Source organism: Danio aesculapii, chromosome 1 (assembly GCF_903798145.1).
Source record: "Danio aesculapii chromosome 1, fDanAes4.1, whole genome shotgun sequence".
Lineage (NCBI taxonomy): Eukaryota > Metazoa > Chordata > Actinopteri > Cypriniformes > Danionidae > Danio > Danio aesculapii.
Genome location: NC_079435.1, coordinates 43,113,063 through 43,137,134, shown reverse-complemented (window position 1 = coordinate 43,137,134; position 24,072 = coordinate 43,113,063). Strand labels below are relative to the sequence as shown.

Genomic DNA, 24,072 nt, shown 5'->3' with positions numbered 1-24,072 from the left:
TTATTATTTTGTGTGGTATCTGTGATTCTCTTTTTTGGGCATTGTTATTTATTGAACAGTTTAAAGAACAGCATTTTAAAATATTATGCTTGTAACATTGCATTCTAAAATTCTTTGTCACGTTTTAAATGTATTGTCAGTAATTAAATTCATCATTGCAGATTAAAAGTATACCAATATTTAAAAAAAAATAGTGCATATTTTGTTATTTGATCTAAATGTTTTATTTTGACTGGTAATAATGTATTTATTAAATTACAAATGTTTGGGTTAGGACATATTTTATAATTATCTGAATATAAATCTTAAATAATACATTATTATGTTCCTATTTATGCAGCTAAATGTGTTTTACAGTGTTTTACTAACAAGAACACAGGCTCATTCTGATTACGTACCCCTATATACATTTCTGGAGATCGCGAAATACGTCCCAGGAGCTACGTTTTTTTGCAGTTTTTGTTTTCGTGAATCTATCGGAGGCTGCTTTTTCAGATCTCAAGTTTCTCTTGCGAGTGCCATTTGCGCCTGCTGTTCTCACGTAAATCCACCAGAGGCCGCTGTCGACTGACTAACTGACTGACTGGCCAAACGACCAATCCCCCCACCATCCCCATTCCTTAAGCCCTACCAACAGTATTTTAAAAAGCATCAATTGACCGGCCCACCCCTTCTATAAACCCAGTCCTTTGAAAAACAATCCAGAAAAAGAAAAGCCCTCAACAGATTTTGACCATGTTTTCAGATTTTACCACATTCTCACCCTGTTATTTACTTGTTTATTTTATTTTTTGGATTCTGTTCTTGTCTTATCTGCCTTCTGGAACCGTTCACCGTACTCGAACCCCATCGCCAAGGTCAACGTGCATCTCAAATCTGCCGTCGACGTTCGTTTTAAATACAAAATGCAGCCATACGTAGCTCTGGCTACATAATTCGCGATCTCCAGAAATGTATATACAGTAGGGCTACGTTTTCTGAATGAGCCTGTGTTGAAATATTCCAACGTGGATAGTTAAAACTAGTATTGTTGACCCGCAGTTCTGAAAAAGGAAATCAATACTAAATGAGGGTTCGGTTTAGCAAAGGCTATGGTATGTCCCCACAAACACTCTGAAAAAAAGTGTGTGTGTGTGTGTGTTTGCGCACACTGGTTTGGGTGGTTTAGAAGAACAGAAATTTGTATAATGACATGGGTATGACCTAGATATTACAATATTGAAGTGGTTTATGAGGACATGTGTCCTTGTAATTCAAATTTTAATGGGGTCTTAATGTAATTCTTAATAGGATCTTTTGACATTCAAATCCATTAAACATTCAAATCAAAGGGGCAGATAATAAGGGAATTTTGCATTATAAAATACATTATGCCTATGACACTGTAAAAAATATAACTTACAAATTAGTTGCTTGTAATTGTAAGTTAGCTGGAGATATTTTTGAGCTCAGAGTTGAATTTACTCATACAAATGATTTGAAAACAATTTATAAGTTGAAGTTAACTTAAAATTTTAAAGCAACCGGCTGCAAAGAAATTGAGTTTATTAAACTTCAGTGGTTTAATATGTGCCAAATTATTCCATAAAGTAAACTTGACTTAAAACAGCCTTTTCAGTCAACTTAAAAAAATTATTTGCCACAACTTCACCCACTGAAGCTTAATATACTCAAAATTTCTTTGCAGCCAGTTGCTTTAAACCTTTATGTTAACTAAACTTTTTATTTTTTACAATGTACTTGTAAACCACCAATACCAACATGTGTGTGTGTGTGTGTGCCCTGTTCAGCCAGGTTTTCAAGTATTCCCAAACCACTGAAACTCAAACTCTCTGTGTTCCCTTTTGAGGCCTTTGTTGTGGTGAGAGCTAGTGAACTTAAACAAATCACACACAAACAGAGGAATGAGGAAGAGAAGGAAATTACACATAAAAGCCGGTACACACATCCTCTCACTCTCTCTTTCCATCTACCTAAATTGCTCATACACAAACACAAGTTAACTTATGTGTTAGTGTGGGCTAGCAACATTTTTTTTTCATTTATTGACAAAACAACATGGATTTGATACTTATCAGACAAATCAATAAAAATGGAAGAGAATTCTGCGAGTTAATGGAAGATAACAATGTAGTATTAGATGTTAGGTGAGCAGTGTGCGTGTGCATGTAATGCAATCAGATATCTCAGTTTCTATGTACTTTAAAGGTGATGAGGTCAAGGTGACAGACTAAAGACACGCACATACCTGCACACACGGACACACAAGACAGAACGACGCAGCCTTCTTTCTTCAATTCTTAAATGGCACCTATTTTACCCCTTTTTCAAGATTTAAGATAGGTATTTTGTGTCTCCAGAGTGTGTCTGTAAAGTTTCAGCTCAAAACACCCATCAGATTATTTATTATAGCTTTCAGAACAATGGAATTTTCTGCTCTGAACTCAAATGTAGCTGTTTTTGTTGCCTGTGCCCTTAATGCTAGTTCTCCCCTCCCACCGTTCCCATGTGCCTGCAGAGTGTGCCTCAATCTCCGCCTTCGCTGCATCAGATAAACAGCACAGTGACAGACATGAAGGAAGCAGATCTCACGTAATGTTTGTGAGGAATACTACAGTACGAACTTTCCCAATGATTATTTGATGTATTAGTTGTGGAGTTAATTCAAGCCTTTCTGCAACGATGAGTCACACACAATGTCGTTACAAAGTTCATGCACACACACACATGCACACACAGAACGCACATTTAACTTTGCACTGTTTTTGCACAGCAAATATCTCAGGATACACGTTATTATCCACTGCTGTATGGATATCTGTTATGTTAATGTACAAAATAAAAATGATTTAACGTCCACAACCTAGGATTAAACAGTCTTCTTTTATAATTGTTCTGACATGTGGCTGTGGGGATAAACACGGTAAAATCGCTGTAATTCATTACAAACATGCACTGTTTTAAACTTTAAAACTCGAGCTGAACAGATCTTTTAGTCCGGGTTGCTTTGTGCACGTCCTGTCTTGTTGATATTATTATAAGCATTACTATGGAGACATGTTAATACACAGCTGTCAATCAAATCGGTGGGCGGGCAAAGCGCACTCCTATGTCACGTTGCGGTGAATCTCAAAATGGGATAAATTTGGATCCTATTTTAATGTCAGGAAACTTAAAAAAAGAGACTTATTGTCTTTATAATCAACCCAATATTACTGTGAACACCTACACACAGTTCTGTCCAAACAGCTGACAAAAGATGTAGGTGCTCTTTAAAATAGCTTAAAAATGCTTACATAAATCGCATTCTATTCAAGGCGACTATTTAAAACTAATTAATTTGTAAAACAGTTAGTTTATCTTGCATCTTAAAATTTAGAAAACTCAAAAGTGCAACAAATAATGTGCAGTTTATCTCATAAAACCAAAGAATTTTCACATATATAGACGGTTCTTAAAAAAAGATTTATTTGAAAAGCCTTACAGTCTCTGGTCTGAAATGCAGGCTGGCTTTTTGTGTTCTATTTCGAGGAAAGTGTTGGGCTTGAACCACAAACTTGTTTTGATGCTGGCTTTATTCTGTCAACTACACAAAGGAAAAAAGAAAGCTTTTCCTGCTGACAAATTAAACTTGAAATATTGTATATGAGTCTTCAGTGCTCTGGGATGTCATTCATAACAGTCCCCATTGTTCATTGTTTAAATATCAACTTAGTATTCATCAGTCTATTAAGAAAATAGCAAGGGAAAAAAATAGGGAACGTATTTTTTTATCATTGTTTTGAAAGTGTATAGGGTTGTTAGTAAACCAAGGGGTGTAGTGACTCTGTAAGTGTTTCACACATAATTACCACAGGCATAAAACTAAAGAATATCATCTGCAAAACTTGAAATAACTTTAATGCAGAGCAAATACTGCTGGTGGATCTAGTGGATATTTAATTTTTGCAAATGATAGTTTGAGGAAATGGCTGAGATTTCAAATTTTACAGTGATGGTAAAATAATCTACTCAAACTTAACCCTTCCAAGGTAGACTGTAACCAAATATGATGTACTGTAGTTTAAGTTTTTAGAAAATTTTATCAAAGTTTCAGTAGATTTAGAGATTATTTCATGCTAGATAAAATGATCTAAATCAATAAATATTAAAACACAACTATATCATGTTATAACTACCATTCATGTATTAAACATTCATGTATTATAGTGTGTTCTCGGTGTAGATTCCAACTGCATTCAGCTGCTCATGAATGTGTCTGTGTACAGTAAATCCCTCACATACAGAAGCACAGACTGAAATGCTGCATATTCTCCCTGTGAGACTTACTGCAGCAATCCGACTTGCACTGTGCTGACCTACTCAGCAGTCACCAAACTCACAACATTTTCCATTAAAAAGCATCCAAGTTCTTTAATTCTGAATTCAATGATGCTTTAAAAGTGTAAAAAATCATTGTCTTTTTTGTATTCAAGCACTCAGATATCAAATTAGCTCCTCACTAACTGCTTATTTAAAAGCATTCAAGTGTCCTGGAAGCTCATAAATGATGAAACTGTACATAGCCAACCGTAAAAAGGGGCTCTAGTAGACTCAACAATAAGCTAAGAACAATGTTATTCACATTCTTTTACAAAAGTGGAAGCAAAACATTTCCTGACTCTGTGTGAGACTTCTAGTCCATTAGCCGCTATATATAACTAGAAAGAATAACAAAGTGCAGTAAATCACACAACTACATGCACTCAAAAAAATAAGTTCGCTGAAACTACTTATTTAAAAAGAGTTGAAACAACACAATTCTTAAGTTTATTGGGGGGACAACTCAATTGTTTTATGTTTAATACACTTACATTTGTAAAAATTGATTAGGTTTGCTTAATCGATTTGCGTTGGGATAACATGAAGGAATTGTGTGAAACCAGCATTTTGTTACAGTGTGTGCATCAAACCAGTCTCTTTGTTGCAACATAGGCTCATTCTGAAAACGTAGCCCTATATACATTTCTGGAGATCACAAATTATGTAGCCAGAAGTACGTATGGCTGCATTTCGTTTTTAAAACGAACGTAAGGGGTAGTTCCTTTTCTAGCTTACAGCTGATCATTTACCTCTGTATGGACGGCTTTCCCACTGTTACCAGTTTGTCAGTTAGCTCGCCATGTACGTCAGTGGACTGGAGACGCAGAGAAGAGTTGACCACGATGACAGGGTTCAAGTCCGGTGAAGAACGGTTCCAGAAAGCGGGTAAGACAAAAACAGAATCCAAAAAATAAAATAAACAAGTAAATAACAGGGTGAGAATGTGAAAATACTATTGGTTGGGTTTAAAGAAGACGGAGGGAAGGGTCAGTCGATCAGTCAGTCGACAGTGGCCTCTGGTGGATTTACACAAGAACAACAGGTGCGAATGGCACTCATGAGAGAAATTTAAGATCTCAGAAAGCATACACAGCAGCCTCTGAAAAAAACTACAAAATTAATCTCCTGGCTTGTATTTGGGGCCCCCCAGAAATAGAGGTTCGTTTACAGAATGAGCCAGGGTTGCTTTATCATGACAATAAATATAAAAAAAAATACTAACAAATGTCTGTCTGCAACATCAAGCAGCATAATACATAATACAATTTGTTGACTTTACCTAAAAATTTGTTAACTAGTTGCATTAAAATTAGTAAGTAAATGAACGCTGTGGATCATTATAAAATTCAGTTAACATCACCAAGTTATAACAGGTTTACTCACTTTTTAATGAAAAATTACCTAAAAGACAATGGTTATACTTACATTTTAAAGTAACTGATCAATTTTTACAGTGTACAGCTTAAATAATTAGCAGCTGATAGGCCTGATATGATAAAGAAATTTTGTTGAGCAATATATTGACATGGAAATAGTTGCGATAAGCAATATTATTGTCATTTTGAGATCATTTTATGCCACTGATTACATAATGATTATATAACAGCATAATGCAAATAGCTATAAACACTTTAAAATACTTATTTTTAAGGTTATTTAGATTCTGTAATTTGATGTTAATAATGCAAATTACCTATTATATATACACATTGCTCAGCATATATAAGTACACCCCTCACAAATCTATCTATTAAATTCACTTTTTTAATAGGAAGCTACACAATATTATATTTCTGCATATATATATTACATTAGTCAGTACTGAAGCCAAATCTGGAGCTTATCTAATAAAATAATTTATGATAACAGTCCAAAAACTAGTACAGCCAAATGTATATGGTATAGAAGAATATTAAATACAAATTTAAAAAGAGGAAAAATTAAGAGAAGCAAAAACTTTTTATGAATTTATTAGAAATTTTGTAGGTTATAATTTATTTTTGCAATATTATGCTTGAATTTAATTGTATTATCTTACAGTTTCTAAATGTGTTTGGTGACTAAAATATTATATTGAATAAATATATCTGTTTAATAAATCTGTTTCGTTTAAATGGACCAAAATACATTGCCTATATTCACTGTGAAATGAATAAAAATATTCATTTTCAAAAGGGGGTGTACTCAGTTATACGGAGCACTGCAGAACTATTAAATGTTCTATTAAACTATTGCAACAAACCACGTGAATCATGGAAACAAACACATACGCCCATGCCCTGTGTGATCTCACTCAGACATTGGGTCTCACAGCTTGGCAGGTCTGCCTTGCCTTCAGAAAGCACGTGCTACCATGAATAATTAAGAAGCAGGGTCTTTTTGTAGGGAAACTCAAGAAAACTCAGCTATGAATAATAATGAGAAACCGCCACGTCATAAACTATTAATCGAACTATTAAATGTTCTATTAGGTAAATGCCCAATTATAAATATTGACACTGGTGAGGTAGAATGTAATTGTCATTGTAAAATGGCTTTAACATCATTTGTGAGTTTGTAAATATATATTGGAATGACACAAATTATTAAGGTCATCTCCAAGTGTTGCACGATAAGTCGATATATTGATTATTGTGACAGGCCTAGCAGCTGATTGTTGAAAGCTTGGATGTTGAAGTAAAAAAATGGCCACATCTGATTTTACACTATAAATACGGTGTATAAAAACAAAAATGCACACAAAAATATTGTGTAAGATCAAAGAGCATGACTAATATACCAAATAGTAAACTATAAGTATAATGTTAAGTTCACTTAAAGAATTTAACATACATGCATACATAAGTGCAGCACAAAACTTAAAGTTGCTAGGTGTATGTCAAAAATCTCCTGTCAAAAACTAAAAAAAATATATGTGCAGTGCTGAAAATGTGTAGTATACTATACTTACTACATAATATACTTCTCTAATTGTCAGAATCACTCTACTATTGCTCTGCTGATGCTGCAAAACGTTACACTTATCTGTCAGTTTTTGGCATAACAGAGATGCAATCAGACACATGAAGAGACAATGCCTTTCACTCAAGATAAAAAGTGTGTGATCAGCATAAGAACAAGAGAAAACAAGATGGGCAGAAATCAAAGAGCATGAGAGACAGATAAAAAGTTTCACGAGTTAGCCAAAAAAATGTCAGCATGGCACTTTTCTGCTTTTCTCACCCTCTGGCCATTGATAATGTACTGTATGTAACTTTATTTTTGTCAGCAGAATATTAAAGAAGATTTTAAGCTGAATCTGAGGTCCTTGGTCATTCATATGTTGCAAGTTAGTGGTCACCCATTTGTGAGAGGAAAATAAACAAATAGACAAGTCCTGATAATACACTGAGGTCTTATGAATGAAACGATTGGTCTGTGTAAGAAATGTAAAATTATTTACAATATTATTAGTGCGCGATGAGAACTGTTTGCCCAGACCAAAGCTAATAATATAATAAATCATGCTCAATTTCTTGTACAGACCAATCATTTCAATTCATAAGACCATAAGAGTATTATCATGAGCCATGGTGATAGTTTTGGACTTCTTTGTATGTTCAATGCAAACTAGCCCTAATTCATACAATTTTTTAAATATAAATCATTTATATGAGTTTGTGCAATCTCATTTGCAAATTTTAGTATATTGTTGAGCAAATTAGACTGAATGAATTTGTACAAATTAGCCACTTTTTCGAACAATACATAAAATAGTAAAAAGTTTCTTTGTAATATTGGGCTGGTTAATTTTAATCTAAAAAACAGGTGACCAAAGACTTGCATCAAAACTATATCATTAAGGACTATGGATTTTGGTAAAAGCTTTAATGTTCTACAAGTCCTGTACATTTTGTGGCCTGAGAGTAACTAAATTGTTTTCATTTTTAGGTGAACAATCCATTTAAGGAATGTAAAATATGATTATGCATTAAAATGTCATTAACTGAGAAACTTTTTTTGCATTATTATATGGTACTATAAAAACATGCTGTTAGTTTTTGAACTCAAAACGTTCAGATCAGTCATGAAAACAGCTTATATTGAAGCCAATGCGCAAAAAAAAAAAATAGTGTTGTGAAAAGTGACACTTACAGTGGTGTGGCTTACTACTGCCAAGAAGTTACTGCTACTGTTTTGGAAGAAAAAGGAGTCCCCTACATGTAAACCGTGGCTTGTAGAAATGACCTCCATTTTACATTTGGAGTGAATTAGGTACTATTTGAAAAGAAAACTCGAACAATTTGACAAATTAGGGCATCCTTTTATCTGTTACCCTGCAAAACTTTGTGGAATAATGCATTGCAATTTCTGTAATGTTTTAATATGCTTTGTCATCATACGCTGACAGGTTCAAACAGGTCTTTGTAAACAAGTTCCTTATTTAAAAAAAATAAGTTTTATGTGGGTGGGTTTTTATTTATTATTATGATTTTCATATTGGTTTTTCCTTTTTTTTTTTTTTTTGCCTATGCTATATGTAGACAAAATATGTAAAAGAGAGAATCCTTTTCTTTCTAAATCTGTGTTCTCAATATAAACCTTATTTGACACAAAATTTAAAACTTTATAAACCTCCTTATAGACTTCAGAGACCAGTACAAAATATAAAAAAACAGTTCATGTCCCTTTAATGTGTTTATAAGTGATAAACTTCCAATATGCAATTTTGTATTGAGGCTATTATTGTCAAATCTTACTATCCAGACAGAGCACCACTTCTGAGAGCCAGTGGTGTTGGATAGCAAAAAATAGGTGGAGTGGGAGATCAGATAAGTCTGTTTTGGCAGCCAGACATGCTTCTGTAGTGGCTAGAAAGTTCCTTTCTGGGGCCTGAATGGCTCCACCTGTCACATCTGAATCTGTGACACATTGTCTTTACATCCGCTACAATCTGCTCAGTGACCTCAGGGAAATTTAACAAGCCATAAAACACCCTAAAATGTCAAGCAATTTTGCTTCACAACTAAAATGATATTCCACAGTTACAGAGATGGGGGCTGTTTGAGAAATGTGCATGCCTTAATTTACAGACTTGCATTTAAGAGACCCATACATCACTACATCAAAACGCTGTCTGCTGATGAAGAACGAAAGCAACTTCCGGCTAATCTGTGTGAATCTGTAAGTGCAGCCGTTTTTGTGTCGCTGTAAGCACTAAGCAGCTGTAAAAAACTAAATCAGCAAGTGAAACCAACCAAACAGAAATAAACAGAAATATGTTTATCCATACAGTCAGCGGCAGACTTGGTGGTTTAGGGGGGCCAAAGCAATTCTAGGTATGGGGCCTCATTGAAACTCAAAACATTCTCTTTCTCTATAGATATTTTTCCTCTGTAGATTTATTTATTATTAGTATTATTATTTTTGTAAATAAACAGCATGTTAAATATATAATTAAAATAGAAGCTTTATCTTCTTAATGTAAAATTAAATTGTACCTATTGCCACTGAACATATTAGACCAGTTACCAAAGATGCGACAGCAAAGCCACACAGCACTGTCATTTTCAACTCTATAATCTTTTCACCATTATTTAAATAATAGCTGTTTGTGAATCGGTGGAATTTTTTTTTATTTGAACAGACACTTCTTAACAAGCTAACAAACGTTCCACTATTCATGAAGGCCCTCCGATTAGAAAAGAAGTAATAATGTTAAAATCTTAATGGTTATACACAGGTTTTACATGATCGAAAATTATTAAAAGAGCTATATGATTAATATAGGTTTATTGGCATTGGTCGGGGCCCCTAATTTCCTGGGGCCATAAGAGGCAGCTTATCTTGCTTATTGGTTAAGTCTGCCCCGGCATACAGTGTAAAAAATAAAGACTTCTATTAAAAATCCAAATTCAAATTGTTGATAGAAACTGTCAGCTGAAGACAAAACTGAATTGATGAATACATATTGAGGCGTATTGAGGCATATTGAGTATATACACGTTTAATTGGTGTGATATAACATACAAGAGTCCATGCTCAAAGCTAAGGGGTGTTAAAGGTTTAAGACACTCTTTTTAAATTGACAGATTTGTGTGTGTTGAGCATGAGTTAGAACAACGTTAGCACCTGTCAGTTTTAATTGTGGGGAAAACTGGATAATCTTGAGCTTTTGTTAGCTAAATTTCATCTTTCTGGTTAAAAATCATTTTTGGGGCGAGAATCTGCTAGTGGAGTGATGACGCATTGGTTTCTCATTATTATTCATACAGCTGAGTTTTCTTATCCTATGAAAAGACCCTGCTTCTTAATTATTCATGAGAACACGTGCTTTCTAAAGGCAAGGCGGACCTGCTAAGCTGTGAGACCCAATGACTGAGTGAGATTGCACAGGGCACGGGTCATATGTGTTTGTTTCTATGATCCACAGGGTTTGTTGCATGTTTTTTCAAGCAATTCGGTCAGGGCCAACACAGCAAAGCTGTTGGTTTGCAGCAAGCATTTTTGTTGGGAAAGCTGTCCGAGAACTGAAGAATGGTAGACTTTGTCTTTTATCAGTTGAGTTCATTACCATTCAGACACGTCACCTATATCCATGCTGCCGTGATCGCCTACTGTATGTTTAAAATCCTCCAGATTACCGGCAGGGCTAATGGTTTGAATAGACTGGGCAAGAGACCTGCTGCACTACTGTCCACTGTGTCTGCATTCAGACCTGGGGATTGAGGAGGAACGAAGTCCTCCTCATTTATAGTGTTTATATTAACATGATTATCTTTATAATGATAACAAATTGTGGTTAAATGTATATGAAATTACAAATAACAAATGTAGCAGGACAATAAATTACATACTGTATATTTCTTTGCATTTTAACTTTGTAAACTATAAAATCATGGGTCATTTTGTGAGCCAACTGACAACAGATGTTCGCTCCCCTCTTTTTCCCCTGCTCTGCCAGCCACGCCCATTCCTCCCTCTGCTCGCAGAGCTCCACGGCCATCTCGAAGCAATTTTTTTTTATTCCGAGGTAGACTTGAACCGAAAGAGGGGGGTTTCATGGCCCTTTAAAGACCAGTAAAACACAAATTACAGACAAAAAATAAATAAATAAATAAATAAAATAATAATAATAATATATATATATATATATATATATATATATATATATATATATATATATATATATATATATATATATATATATATATATATATATATATATACACACATACATACATATCATTATTAAATGCTGTCCTTCTACTAGACAAATACTGTAGTTCTTGACAGTGAAATAAATGTTGGCAATATGCAGGTGTAACTGTAACCAGGGGTGTAACCAGCAAACAGATGTATGAGGGCAATCCAGAGTCGTAGTCAATTAACAGGCAGATGGTCACAAGGTAGGCAGTAAACAGGATGAAACAAATAAACAAGGCAAAGGATCAAAAACACGACAAAGGAAACGCATTGTAGTGTCACTAAAACAGTAGACAAGACTCAGCAACAGTGTTTGTGTTCCTTATGTTGTCCATTAATCAGTCCTTGAGCAGCTTCAGCTGTGAGAGTGTAATCAGTCTTGATCTGGAACCGGTTGTGTGTGTTGTATGACTGGATGTTGTAGTCCATAACATGGCGAATTTGTAGTTCATTTGAATGTAAGTGTGTTTACCAGCGATCTCAGGTAGTAGATCGCTGGTGATCGTGACAGTAACAATGCTCTTCAATTTAATTAAACTCAAATTTATTTTTATAGCACTTTTTTGACAATAATTATTGTTTCAAAGCAGCTTTACAATCAAATTCAGAAAAGTTAAGGTCACTACCATTACTACTAATAACTTTAACTGTTAAAAGCTACTAGTTACTAATTAAAGTTATTATATAAGCATAACCAGCATATAGTAATATAGTATACATGTATAGGTGATGTCTACGTGTACATGTTTAGTGAAGTGTATTTGTGTATTAAATATATGTGTTGTCCTTGAAGTGATAGAGACTGATGGAGACTAAGAACTGTGTGCTGTCATTTATTACACTGTGTGACATTTTCTCACACACATACATATTATCTTTCAGCATGAACATTTATTTTAAAAAGATTTGTGGCACAGCATGAGATTGAAAATGTCAATAAACAGTGTAAATCAATATACTATACTTATATGTAGTTAATATTTAAGTTGCTAAGGGTATCATCCACATTTACCAATTACCCCAATAATAATGGCAAACAATTATTAATAATTGTTTATTATTAATAATTATTAATCTCATTTGTTGAACCATAACGCAGTTAAAACAAGACAGCTAAGTCGCTAGCTCAAAACAATCAACCTTTTATTAATATTCAAACCTGTATTATATATGGTACATCATAGAAAACATCAGCTTTATATAATCAGCCAAAAGATATCTCAGAAACTGTTCCCTATACACTACATAGTGCACTATACCTCAGGTGTTGGCCATTTTCTAGAGATTTGAATTCTGAGTGAATGACTTCAATCCCTACATTTATTCTTACAGCCATAATCTAACCAGATTTTTTTTTTTTTTTTTTTTTTTTGAGTGGGCATCCAATACATTCTCACTGAAGTGCAATTTCCCCAATCTAATTTGAAACAGTGTTAAAGACTAAAACTAATATGGCAGACAATGAAAATTGAAACTTTTCACAATTTACGCCCGTTTTACAGTATATCAACTGGGGGACCCTGAAAAAATGTTGTTTAAATAACATATGTTCATATACCTCTAGGTTCCTGTTGATAGTAATATGTATTATCATTTTAAAGAATTCATTTTCTAGTGTATGTACTGTTAGATTTAAATTTTAAGAACAAATAAAAGTAAATAAACACAACAGGCTCATTTGGCCCAGGGCTAAAATATTGCAAAATTTCAAATACATGCACTGCTACAGTCATTATATGTTTCTGGGAAAAATTATTGCTATGATGCAGTATGACAACAACTTCATTTTCACTCTACACAAACATTTACAGGGGCATAATATTGATGAATAAAAAAATGCATTTGTGCAGCACCAAAAACATAGAACAAAAAAAACGTAATGTGTATGTGTTACATAATCAAATGTGTTCACATTGGCCACTTATCTACATATGGATGGCTTTTCCAAAGAGGTCAGTTTGCACGGTAGCTCACCTTGTACAGTATCATTTTTTGCATATGAAGCAGACTGGGTTGGATGGCTCCAGAAACCAGCTAAAATGTGAAATTGTGGTAAAACGATCATCTGCGTTGCATTTTTTTCTTGTTGCTTTTGAAAACACAATCTGTCGCCAGAGCAAAGTGTTTCATGGTTTGCAAAACTACCGCACTTAGCACATATTTTTGCTCTCTTTGCTATTAAATGTAAAATGTAAAGCATCATACTGTATATAATATTCATTCATTTTCTTTTCAGCTTAGTCCCTTTATTAATCTGGGGTATTATAGCGGGTACATAGCGGAATGAACCGGCAACTTATCCAGCATATGTTTTACGCAGCAGATGGCCTTCCAGCCGCAACCCATCACTGGGAAACAAAACATCCACACATATATTCATACACTACGGACAATTTAGCTAAACCACTTCACCTATACAGTACCACATGTCTTTGGACTTGTGGGGGAAACCGGAGCACACAGAAATGCCAACTGAACCAGCCGAGGCTCAAACCAGCGACTTTCTTGCTGTGAGGCGATTGTATATTATAATATAATATAATATAATATAATATAATATAATATAATATAATATAATATAATATAATATAATATAATATAATATAATATAATATAATATAATATAATATAATATAATATAATATAAGTGATTGGATATTTGTTATTTTCAGGAAAAATCTGACATTATTTTGATCTCAAACTTTGTAATTAGGGTCTATAATCGCAGTTCTAAACAATGTATCTGCGACAAACATGAACAATCATGAATAACTAGATTCCACAACAATGCCCCATACCATGACAGCAATTTACATAGCTGTTTGGGAAACGCACCCCTGGACAGGTGGCATGTGCTATTTATTGATGCTGAATTTGCTCACATCTGAATTTGCTCATTCATTATTGTTCTCTTTTTACTGACACCCTATACTGCCATGCACGTTATAGGAACAGTGAATGAGAGAGTAGTTTCGTACACAGTCAAACTAAGATTTAGTCAGAAGTGATGGATGTAATGACCTCTGATACGACGGTCAGTGCTTCATGAAAAAGGCTGTGATCACAGGTCCTGGACATGCCAGACATGACCGCGTTATCGCAACAAGCTGCAAACTGATACTAAGCACAGCAATGATGTAATGCTGAGAAAATGTTCCAGTAGCCTCTGATAAAACTACATTCAGGAACAATACAAACGAGAGCTGTTCTAGAGGAGAGATCATGCAGATAAAACGCAACAAAGTATGGGGAAGAGGAAAGCTGATCCTAATCCACTGATTTATGCTAATTTGCATCGTTTGTTCAGAATAGAATATGATACAGTGACACAGCTTAAACCTCACATGCTATGCACGCATCTTCAATCATAAAACAATCATAATGTAATGGAAATCAGTTGTTTTCATTGTGGGTTGAACTTTAATTTAACTTGATATTATACAATTAAAAAAACATTTTAATCTTATAGTTTTGCTAGGCACACTTTGTTCAAAGTTGTAAAATAAGTGTTTTTTTTTTTTACTAAAGATTCCTTAAGTTGTAAATAAAATAAAGATTGTACAAGCAGGTTTTACAAGAATATAAATTTACTAGAGAATACATTTCTTTACAAAATCATTTAACTGTAAATATATTGTCAACTCAGAGAAGTTTGTAGCAAATAAAAAATAAGTAATTCCTGCAAAACAATATACTGAATTTATTCTTTAAAACAGTGATGGGTTGCGGCTGGAAGGGCATTCGCTGTGTAAAACATAATATAAAAAAAAACTGGATAAGTTGGCAGTCTGCTGTGGTGACCCTTATTAATAAAGGGACTAAGCTGAAAATAAAATGAATGAATGAATGAACGAATATGGTCTTATGTTGCACTGCTCTATTTTTTGACAATATTTTTAAAGGTGATTTTCAAATAGTTGCACCTTGGCCAATTATAGTTTTATCCTAACAAACCATAGATCAACGCAAAGTTTATTTATATATTTATTGATTTATTTTCAGATAATGCATATTTTATTTATGTATTTTTTTATTATTGACACTTATGACTAATTTTGTGGTTCAGGGTCACATACTGTTTAATGTAAACACTGAAAAATTGGAAGATGGTCTTATCCAAAGCAAGTTACACATAAGAGCAATAGAAATAATCAATGCAAAAATGAAAAATATCATGTAAATACTGATATTACATAGTACATACATATGTAATACATACATATTACATAGTATGTAAATTGTATAAATTTCATATTAAAAGGTACAGTATATATCTATAACTGAAATAATCTTTGCAAAAGTTTGTGCATAAAAAATCCATAGTTAATTTAAGAAGATAGTGAATGAATGTTCATTTTTTTGGTGTTCTGTTTAAATGAAACCCAGGCTTATTATTGATACGTACCCCTATATATACAAATTTCTGGAGCTCCAGAAATACATCCCAGGAGCTACATTATTTTGCAGTTTTTGTTTTCACAAATCCACCAGAGGCTATTGTGTACACGTTTTCAGATCTCAAATTTATTTCGCAAGTGCCATTCGTGCCTTCTGTTCTCATGTAAATCCACCAGAGGTGGACTGACTGACTGACTGACTGACTGAACCACATGATCGCGATCAACTCCTCTCTGCGCCTCAAGTCCGCCAATGAATGCGACATGCCACTGGGCAATCTGGTAGCAACGGTAAAGTCATCCACACAGAGGCAAGTGGAATCTGTTCGCAGCATCATGCTGCCATGTACTTAGAGGTGGATTCAGTGATTTTGGGGCCCTAAGCAATTCCAGCTGTAGGGGCAAAGTCCTGAAATGCACCCTTTCAACTTTTATTTATTATTTATTTTATTTATATACATCATACATCATTTAAATACAGCAACTTTTACATTTTAAATTATCCGTTTTCTTAAAATGAATTTACAACTAAAAATAATAAATACAATTTTTTTTTTTAAATTTGACTGCTGAACTGCTCTATGATGGATACTTTATTTTGTGATATTATTATTATTATTAATACTACATAACATTAAATTATTATAATAATACTATATTTTATTGTATATTAAATAATATTTAATTACGTTAAATTTATATTTGTTTAACTCACCACACAAAATATAGTAGAAAACAATGTTATATATATATAGATATAGATATATATAGATAAATAGATAGATATATATATAGATATATAGATAGATATATAGATAGATATATAGATAGATAGATAGATAGATAGATAGATAGATAGATATATAGATAGATAGATAGATAGATAGATAGATAGATAGATAGATAGATAGATAGATAGATAGATAGATAGATAGATAGATAGATAGATAGATAGATAGATAGATAGATAGATAGATAGATAGATAGATAGATAGATAGATAGATAGATAGTTTATAGCGATAATTTATAATTTGAGATATTTATTGTGGGCCCCCAGATTTCCTGGGGCCCTAAGCGGCTGCTTACCTTACTTATTGGTTAAATCCATGCCTGTACCATTTGCTTTAAAGACGAAATGCAACCATACGTAGCTCTGGCTACATAATTCGCGCTCTCCAGAAATGTATATGGGGTTGGTTGCCTGTGTTGGTTTAATAACTCAAGTTTCATTATTTTGATATTTTAAATAGTTTTAAAAATGTTGGCATCCAGAAAGAAACTCAAACATGCTTGGAACAAGTGCATGGTGCCACAATGTTCATTTTTGGGTGAACTTTCCCAAATACTATCTCCGGATAGATCTCTCATTGCATTGATAAGTCACACATCCACACAGCTGTGCTGCCATTCTCTCATTAAACTGTACCAAACTGTTATATGACAAACTCATGTTCAACCACAAAGCTGATGGGATGGACAGACATTACCTCTGCTGACCCATCTCAACACTCAATCCATTATCACACTGAATACCAGCTGACATTACTGACACGACAAGTGAGAGGTTATAAAAAGCGTTGCTGTTAAGTAAACATGTATAATCATATATCTGTGGGTCCGCTACTGCACTGCCTTTTGCCCTGTGGCAGCACTACTTTTAGGGATGGAAAACGGAGTGTAGAGCCAATAAAATTCATTCCTCTGGATTTAGCAAAACCACTGCAAGTGTAGCAAAAACTTCATGCTAATTATTTTATTTTTATTTCAATTCTCAATGAGAAATACTCATTTGCAAAGGTGACAGACGCTGGTATATTGTCTTTTAAATATTAGTAATAATTTGTTTACACTTCCTACGCTGTTATAAACATTGCTTACTTAACTAATGATAAAAATGAGACTACACTGCAGGGCATCACGGTGGCGAAGTGGATAGCATGAAAGAGGTCGCTGGTTCGAGCCTCGGCTGGGTCAGTTGGCATTTCTGTGTGAGGTTTGCAAGTTCTCCCTATCTTCGTGTGGGTTTCCTCCGGGTGCTCCGGTTTCCCCCACAAGTCCAAAAACATGTGGTATAGGTGAATTGGGTAAGCTAAAATTGTCTGTAGTGTATGTGTGTGAATGAGTGTGTATGAATGTTTCCCAGTGATGAGTTGCAGCTGGAAGGGCATCTGCTGCGTAAAACATGTTCTGAATAAGTTGGCGGTTCATTCTGCTGTGGCCACCCCAAATTAATGAATGGATAAAGCTGAAAAGAAAATGAATGAATGAATTAATGAATTAGACTACATTGTAACCATTTTGTTTAAACTTAAATATTTGAATACTTCTGATTAAAATAAAATAACCAGTGACCAGGAGGCTCAATGGTTAACACTGTGGCCTCACAGCAGGAAGGTTCCTGGTTCGAGTCCCAGCTGGGTCAGTTGGCATTTCTGTGCGGAGTTTGCATGTTCTCCACATGTTCATGTGGGTTTCTTTCGGGTGTTACTGTTTCCCCCACAGTCCAAAGACATGCGCTATAGGTGAATTGAATAAACTAAACTGACCGTAGTGTATGTGTGTGAATAAGAGTGTATGGGTGTTTTCCAGCACTGGGTTGCAGCCGGAAGGGCATTCGCTTAGTAAAACATATGCTGGACAAGTTGGTGGTTTATTTCGCTGTGGCGACCCCTGAAGACTAAAGGGACCAAGCCGAAGGAAATTGAATAAAATAACAACAACACAATTAATGGTCCCATTGTATATTAAATGGCTTTGTGCTCATATTGTATTGCACAATACATTTGGTGCTATTGTGATATGGGCAAGGTTAGGCACAGGTTAAGTGATATGTGTAGGTTTAAGGATGGTTTAAGATGTAAGGAATGGGTTAATACCATAATTCTAAATGTAATTAAGTAAATTCATAAAAAAATAATTAAGTGCAGATGACCTTTAAAATAAAAGTTAACATACAATGTAAAAACAATTGAATAATTTAAATGTGAGTAAGGCCACTTAATATAAAGTGGGCTTAATTATTATTATTACTGCCTTATTAATTAAATTAAATAATTAAATTACATTTCCGAACATCAAATGAACATCATCTAACACCAACTTTCAGTTTTTAGCATAAAATCAAAAATATTTCAATGTAAGCTATACCGTATGGTTCATGCAAAATGCATTTCCATACTCTTTAGAGTGTAACCTTGCATTAGATCAAGTTTTTTTTTTTATCAGGATGCAGAGCTGCAGATTGCTCTGTAAGTAATGAGATCAGAGCTTTCCCCATGTCTCAATAGCTTCACAGTTCTAAAGAGATACTGTGGTGGGCTTCTGTCCACCAAACAATCTTTATCCAGCACTATTCTCGGGATCTCTACCCAGTAACATTAGACAAATGTACACAGGCACCTTGGCTTCAGGCATGCAGATCTCATCACACAAACACTCAGCGTTGAGTTCACAGAGATGCTTTCTTTAGACCTTCACGCCTTTTTGACACCACAGCACTAGGTGCATGTGTCAGTCTGTCTGCATGCGATGCTTTGGTCTGCATAATTCTAAAGATGACATTCTGTAATTTATAGGTGATATATTACGCCAATTTTCATAACATATCTGGTGTTCCCCAAATGTCTGTGTCCGTCCACTCATATAAAGTAAAGTAATGAAGGTTGCACTGCGCGATTGCAGTTTTTTAATTTTCTGGTGAGTTAATCTAGTTAATAATATTATTCAGAAGGTCATGAGTCACACTCATTAAATAACTACTTTGTATAGCTTTATTTTACATTCTTAGGGGATACAAAACACAGACGTTTCGGCACAATGCCTTCCTCAGTGCGACACAATCCTCTCACTCCATTCTTTTATCCCAAAGTCAATCACATTACGTCATTAGTTAGACCACAACTCAATACTGTAATCAACCACACAAGAACTATTTTCCTTCACCTTTAAAAGCATTATCTCTATAGCACAGGAAAATAACATTTCAATTATCGTCATTCACTTATTCATGTCTACGTCAATGCAATGAAAGTCCAACAGTCTTACTTTTGATAAGCCTTTTTTTGTAAACATGTTCCTTTGCAGTTTATTAGCTCCCCTAAAGTGACGTAGGAAGGTAAATCTAATCCTAATATTACCGCCTCCTAATCTGCATATTTCCACCCACAATGCTGCTGTGCCATTCCAATGTCTATGCCATAAAAGAACCCATACAAATGTTCTGTGATTGGATGTGATAAGGGAGATAAGATAAGAAAGTTGCGGTAGTGTTCTAATGTTAATTTGCTAAGACTAGTACATACAGTAGAAACAGAGCAGTTACATGTTAGTACATACTGTACAAGTACTGTAAGAATGTTCTTAGCTACTGTTATTTCTGACATTTTGGCTGCATGAAATTAGCTTGTTTTATTGTTTCTGGAATGTCAAAATATCATGTAAAGGCTCCTCTTATCAGTTGCTTGTTTGTTTTTAAAGGGACAAAACACCCAAATAGGGGCACATTTGACAAGATCTGTGGGGTACTATGAGTGGACCACCACTCAATAGTTAAAAACAATCTCATTTTCGTTTCAATATAGTGTAATTAACCACAAAACAATATTTTCCTTCGCCTGTAAAAGCATTATCTCCATAACATATCAACTATCATCATTCACTTATTCATGTCTAAGTCAATGCAATGAAATTCCGACAGTCAAAAACATTAAAAATAGATTTTCATCTCATTATTTGTATAATTACATATTCAAAATCCATGATTCACAATATTTTAGACAAATAATAAACCATTAAAGAAACACAGAAAGATCAAATTCCTCATTTATTCCTCTTGGTGTAAGTGATTCTAACTGATGAATTCAGAGCGCTTCTCTTTGTAATAATCTTTTATTCAGATTACCTTTGTTTAACGTCATGTCTGAAATCTATAAAATGTCTTGTTACTGCCGACATCTATCTTGTCATTGTATTCTTGATTTATGTTCACTAATTCGCAACTTCAACTGACGTGATGACTTCCCTTTATATATGTTTTGGCACAGACATTTTAACATACAGACCACATTAAAAGTAGAGCAGGTAATGCAGGTTTTTATTTTAACATTTCTACCTGTTGCCGGATTCAAAAATTCACTACACTCTACTAAATTCTGGCATGCGGCACAATTTCTGCACAGAAAATAACCTTGTATAAAAGTGGAGTTCATATATCTTACTATATCTGAGTCAATCATCATATCTGCTACATTTTGGGATCTTGAGAGATTTGGAATTGCCAAATTAAAATCACTTAGGTATAGTGATGGGGGGAGAGGGGGGGGGGGGGGTAGTTAGGATGATTCTAAGGGCCATTACATTTAGGGGGCCCCCAAAGACATTTTCAAGGGCCTGTGCAACTCTCTTATCTCCCTTATCACATCCAATCACTGAACATGTGTATAGTTTCTTTTCTGGCACAGACTTTGGAATGATACAGCAGCATTGTGGGTGAAAATATGCAGATTAAGAGGTGGTAATATTATGATTAAATTTATCTTCCTACGTCACTAGTGGAGCGAGTGAACTGTGAATGAATGTGCTTACAAAAAAAGGCTTATCAAAAGGTTGTCAAATGTTCTAGTTTGGCAAATGCACAGGGTCCCCCTTAGCACTTAAACGTGGAAAAATCTGTTTTTTACTATATGACCCCTTTAATATAGTTTTAGAGACAGCACACACTTAGTTCATAAACTTTGAGAGGGAGCCATAAAGCCTGCATTAAATATGAATGATGAGGTATTAATGTCCAGTAATTTCAGAAAGAGGTTCATTTGCCTCTATAGAGCTGCTTCTGATAGACTCCTTAATTCTGAGGAAGCAGTGGAAGATTTCTTTTTAATGTGTGCTACTTCAAAGTGATATTGCAATTAAACTCCTTATAAAAGTTAGTCAAATTGATTTATTGATAAATTGAGACCAATGCATTACTGTACGTTTGAGGTCAGTGGTGAGAGTACTTTACCTGGCGTGCTCTTTCCCCAGTTATTCTCCCATATGAACAGTATTTAAATGATCGTGCACAGATAAAGAGAGAGATGGATACAAATTCACCCTGCCTTTCACTTTACTGCCATTACATCATCCGATACACACAGAATCACACATCCCATCTTGTTCAAAAGAATTAAAGACCTCCATTCTCTCTGTTCTGTAACAATTTAACAGTGGGCCACTGCGTCCCCGGGCCACCGTCAACTCATCAGAATGGACTATAAAAACATTACAGGACATGTAACCTGATTTTTTATAGTGAGCTCCAATTTCTACAGTATGTAACACTTTAAGATACTGATATAACAGTAAATATTTCTATAAATATAGTTAATGTGAAATTCACAGTTCTTAAGATATAAATATTTACATTTAAATATTAAAAATATATATTTCACACAATAAGAGTACTAAGACATGACTGTATGTCTTTTTTAAATAAAAAAAACCTTTAAACTCAAGATTGAATAATATGATTGTGGACAACTGACATGCTAAAATTCCTGCTTTGTGATATAGCATATTCCTTTTAACGGGTAATAAATCCAGAGCGTTACAATTGACCATCATCCACGATAAGAATGTAACACAGGTTGGCCATTACCTCCACCGGCCGCTGGACCACACTAATGAGCTGGTAATGACAAGGCTCTTAATTGTTATGTTAATCAATTAAGCCAAAGGATCTTGGCGCAGGATTTTGGGACACAAGCGCTCTTTGTTGTTGAGGAAGGTCACGCTAGATTGAGTTACTGGTAATCAGTTTCACTCTCTGCACAAACTCAATCCACACGCCAAATGCATCGGAATTAGGACAAACTGACACAATTCTAGCACTTCTGATTACACTTGTTGGGTCAACTATTACAACACATCACAATCACCCAGCAAAACATATTAAGAGGAAGCTGGAGCGTAATGCAGCACCATCTCAATGCGCAGCAGTGCTACTGTAAATGCCATGCTGCAAACCGAGAAGCATCAAAGAATAAATGGAGAGAAAGTGTCAACATGACAGATGTAGCTACATTCTGAGATCATCAAACAGCATAAACACAGCAGCTTTTGCTTTACAAACACAGTCTTCCTGTTAAAGATATACAAAATTCTTCAATCTCTCTAATGTGTTTCTGGAATGTGCTTTTAAATTGTTCATCTAAAATGCTTTCCATCACTAACATCTCTCTTTGAAATCTGACTCTTAAATGTTGTCCCTCTGGAATGCTTTGACTCGGAAATCTAAATTCATCCGTCTCCGGAATCTGCGTCTGAAATACCTTTTTTTCTAGTCTACTTTTGTTTCTCAATTTTGCCTTTGAAATATGCGTCTGAAATTCTGTTTCTAGAGTGTGTCTAAAATGAGCCTCAAACTCTGCTTATTCCATCTGCACTACTGTTATTCAGTCAGTGTGTGACCGTGAAACATGCGTTTCTTACCCTGAGCAATAAACACGCATATGGAGTCATCCACCGCAGTTACACGCTAACACACCGCATGTAAGTCCATCAAAGTCAGAGAAGAGAGAGAGAGAGGAGGTCTGAATCCAGACTGAAAGCGCACACCTGCTCCGCTCAGTTCTTGTCCGCTCAGCCGACTCTAGATAAACGCGTGAACGCGCATGGACTATGCCAGTGCGCGGCACCTCCCTTTCCTCTTGGGTCAGTGGCTCTCGTACGGAGCTGGAGAGCTATTGAAATAGCATTGCGGTAAAACTGTCTCTTTACACATGACGAAACGCTTCTCCGTGTCAGCTCCGGGAGGAGGAGGAGGAGGAGGAGGAGATGGAAACGCGTTCGTTTTGCATACTCAATCCGACGCGACGCTTGCGCGCGAGAAAGCAAGGATGAGCACGTCGAGAAAGCGAGGGGCAAGAGCTTAATAGAGACTTCATCCAGACATCATCCAATCGTCGCTTGTTTCTCAGGGAAGAGGAGTATTTTATAGCACAGCCTATAGAGTGTGCGCGCTCATGTGTGAGATGGAGAGCAGCGCCGCGTATTGGTCCCTCGCAGGTTTTCAGTAGTCATGGCAACCAGTCAGAATACTTCAGTAATCAGTGCGCGGGCTCAGGGGAGATGCTCAGGTCACCTCTCTAG

At 35.0% G+C, this 24,072-nt stretch overlaps 1 protein-coding gene across 4 annotated transcripts in view; it reads right to left on the bottom strand.

Moving 5' to 3' along the window:
* sorbs2a (sorbin and SH3 domain containing 2a) overlaps positions 1 to 23,823 on the bottom strand; it is a 105,445-nt gene extending 81,622 nt beyond the window's left edge. Inside the window, exon 1 of one of the 4 annotated variants that reach the window (XM_056460800.1) lies at positions 23,413 to 23,823. The gene's annotated coding sequence lies outside the window, so the exon portion shown is untranslated. The remainder of the gene's footprint in view (positions 1 to 23,412) is intronic. The other 3 variants (XM_056460807.1, XM_056460814.1, XM_056460816.1) reach the window with 3 other exon arrangements.
* Positions 23,824 to 24,072: the final 249 nt, after the last annotated feature.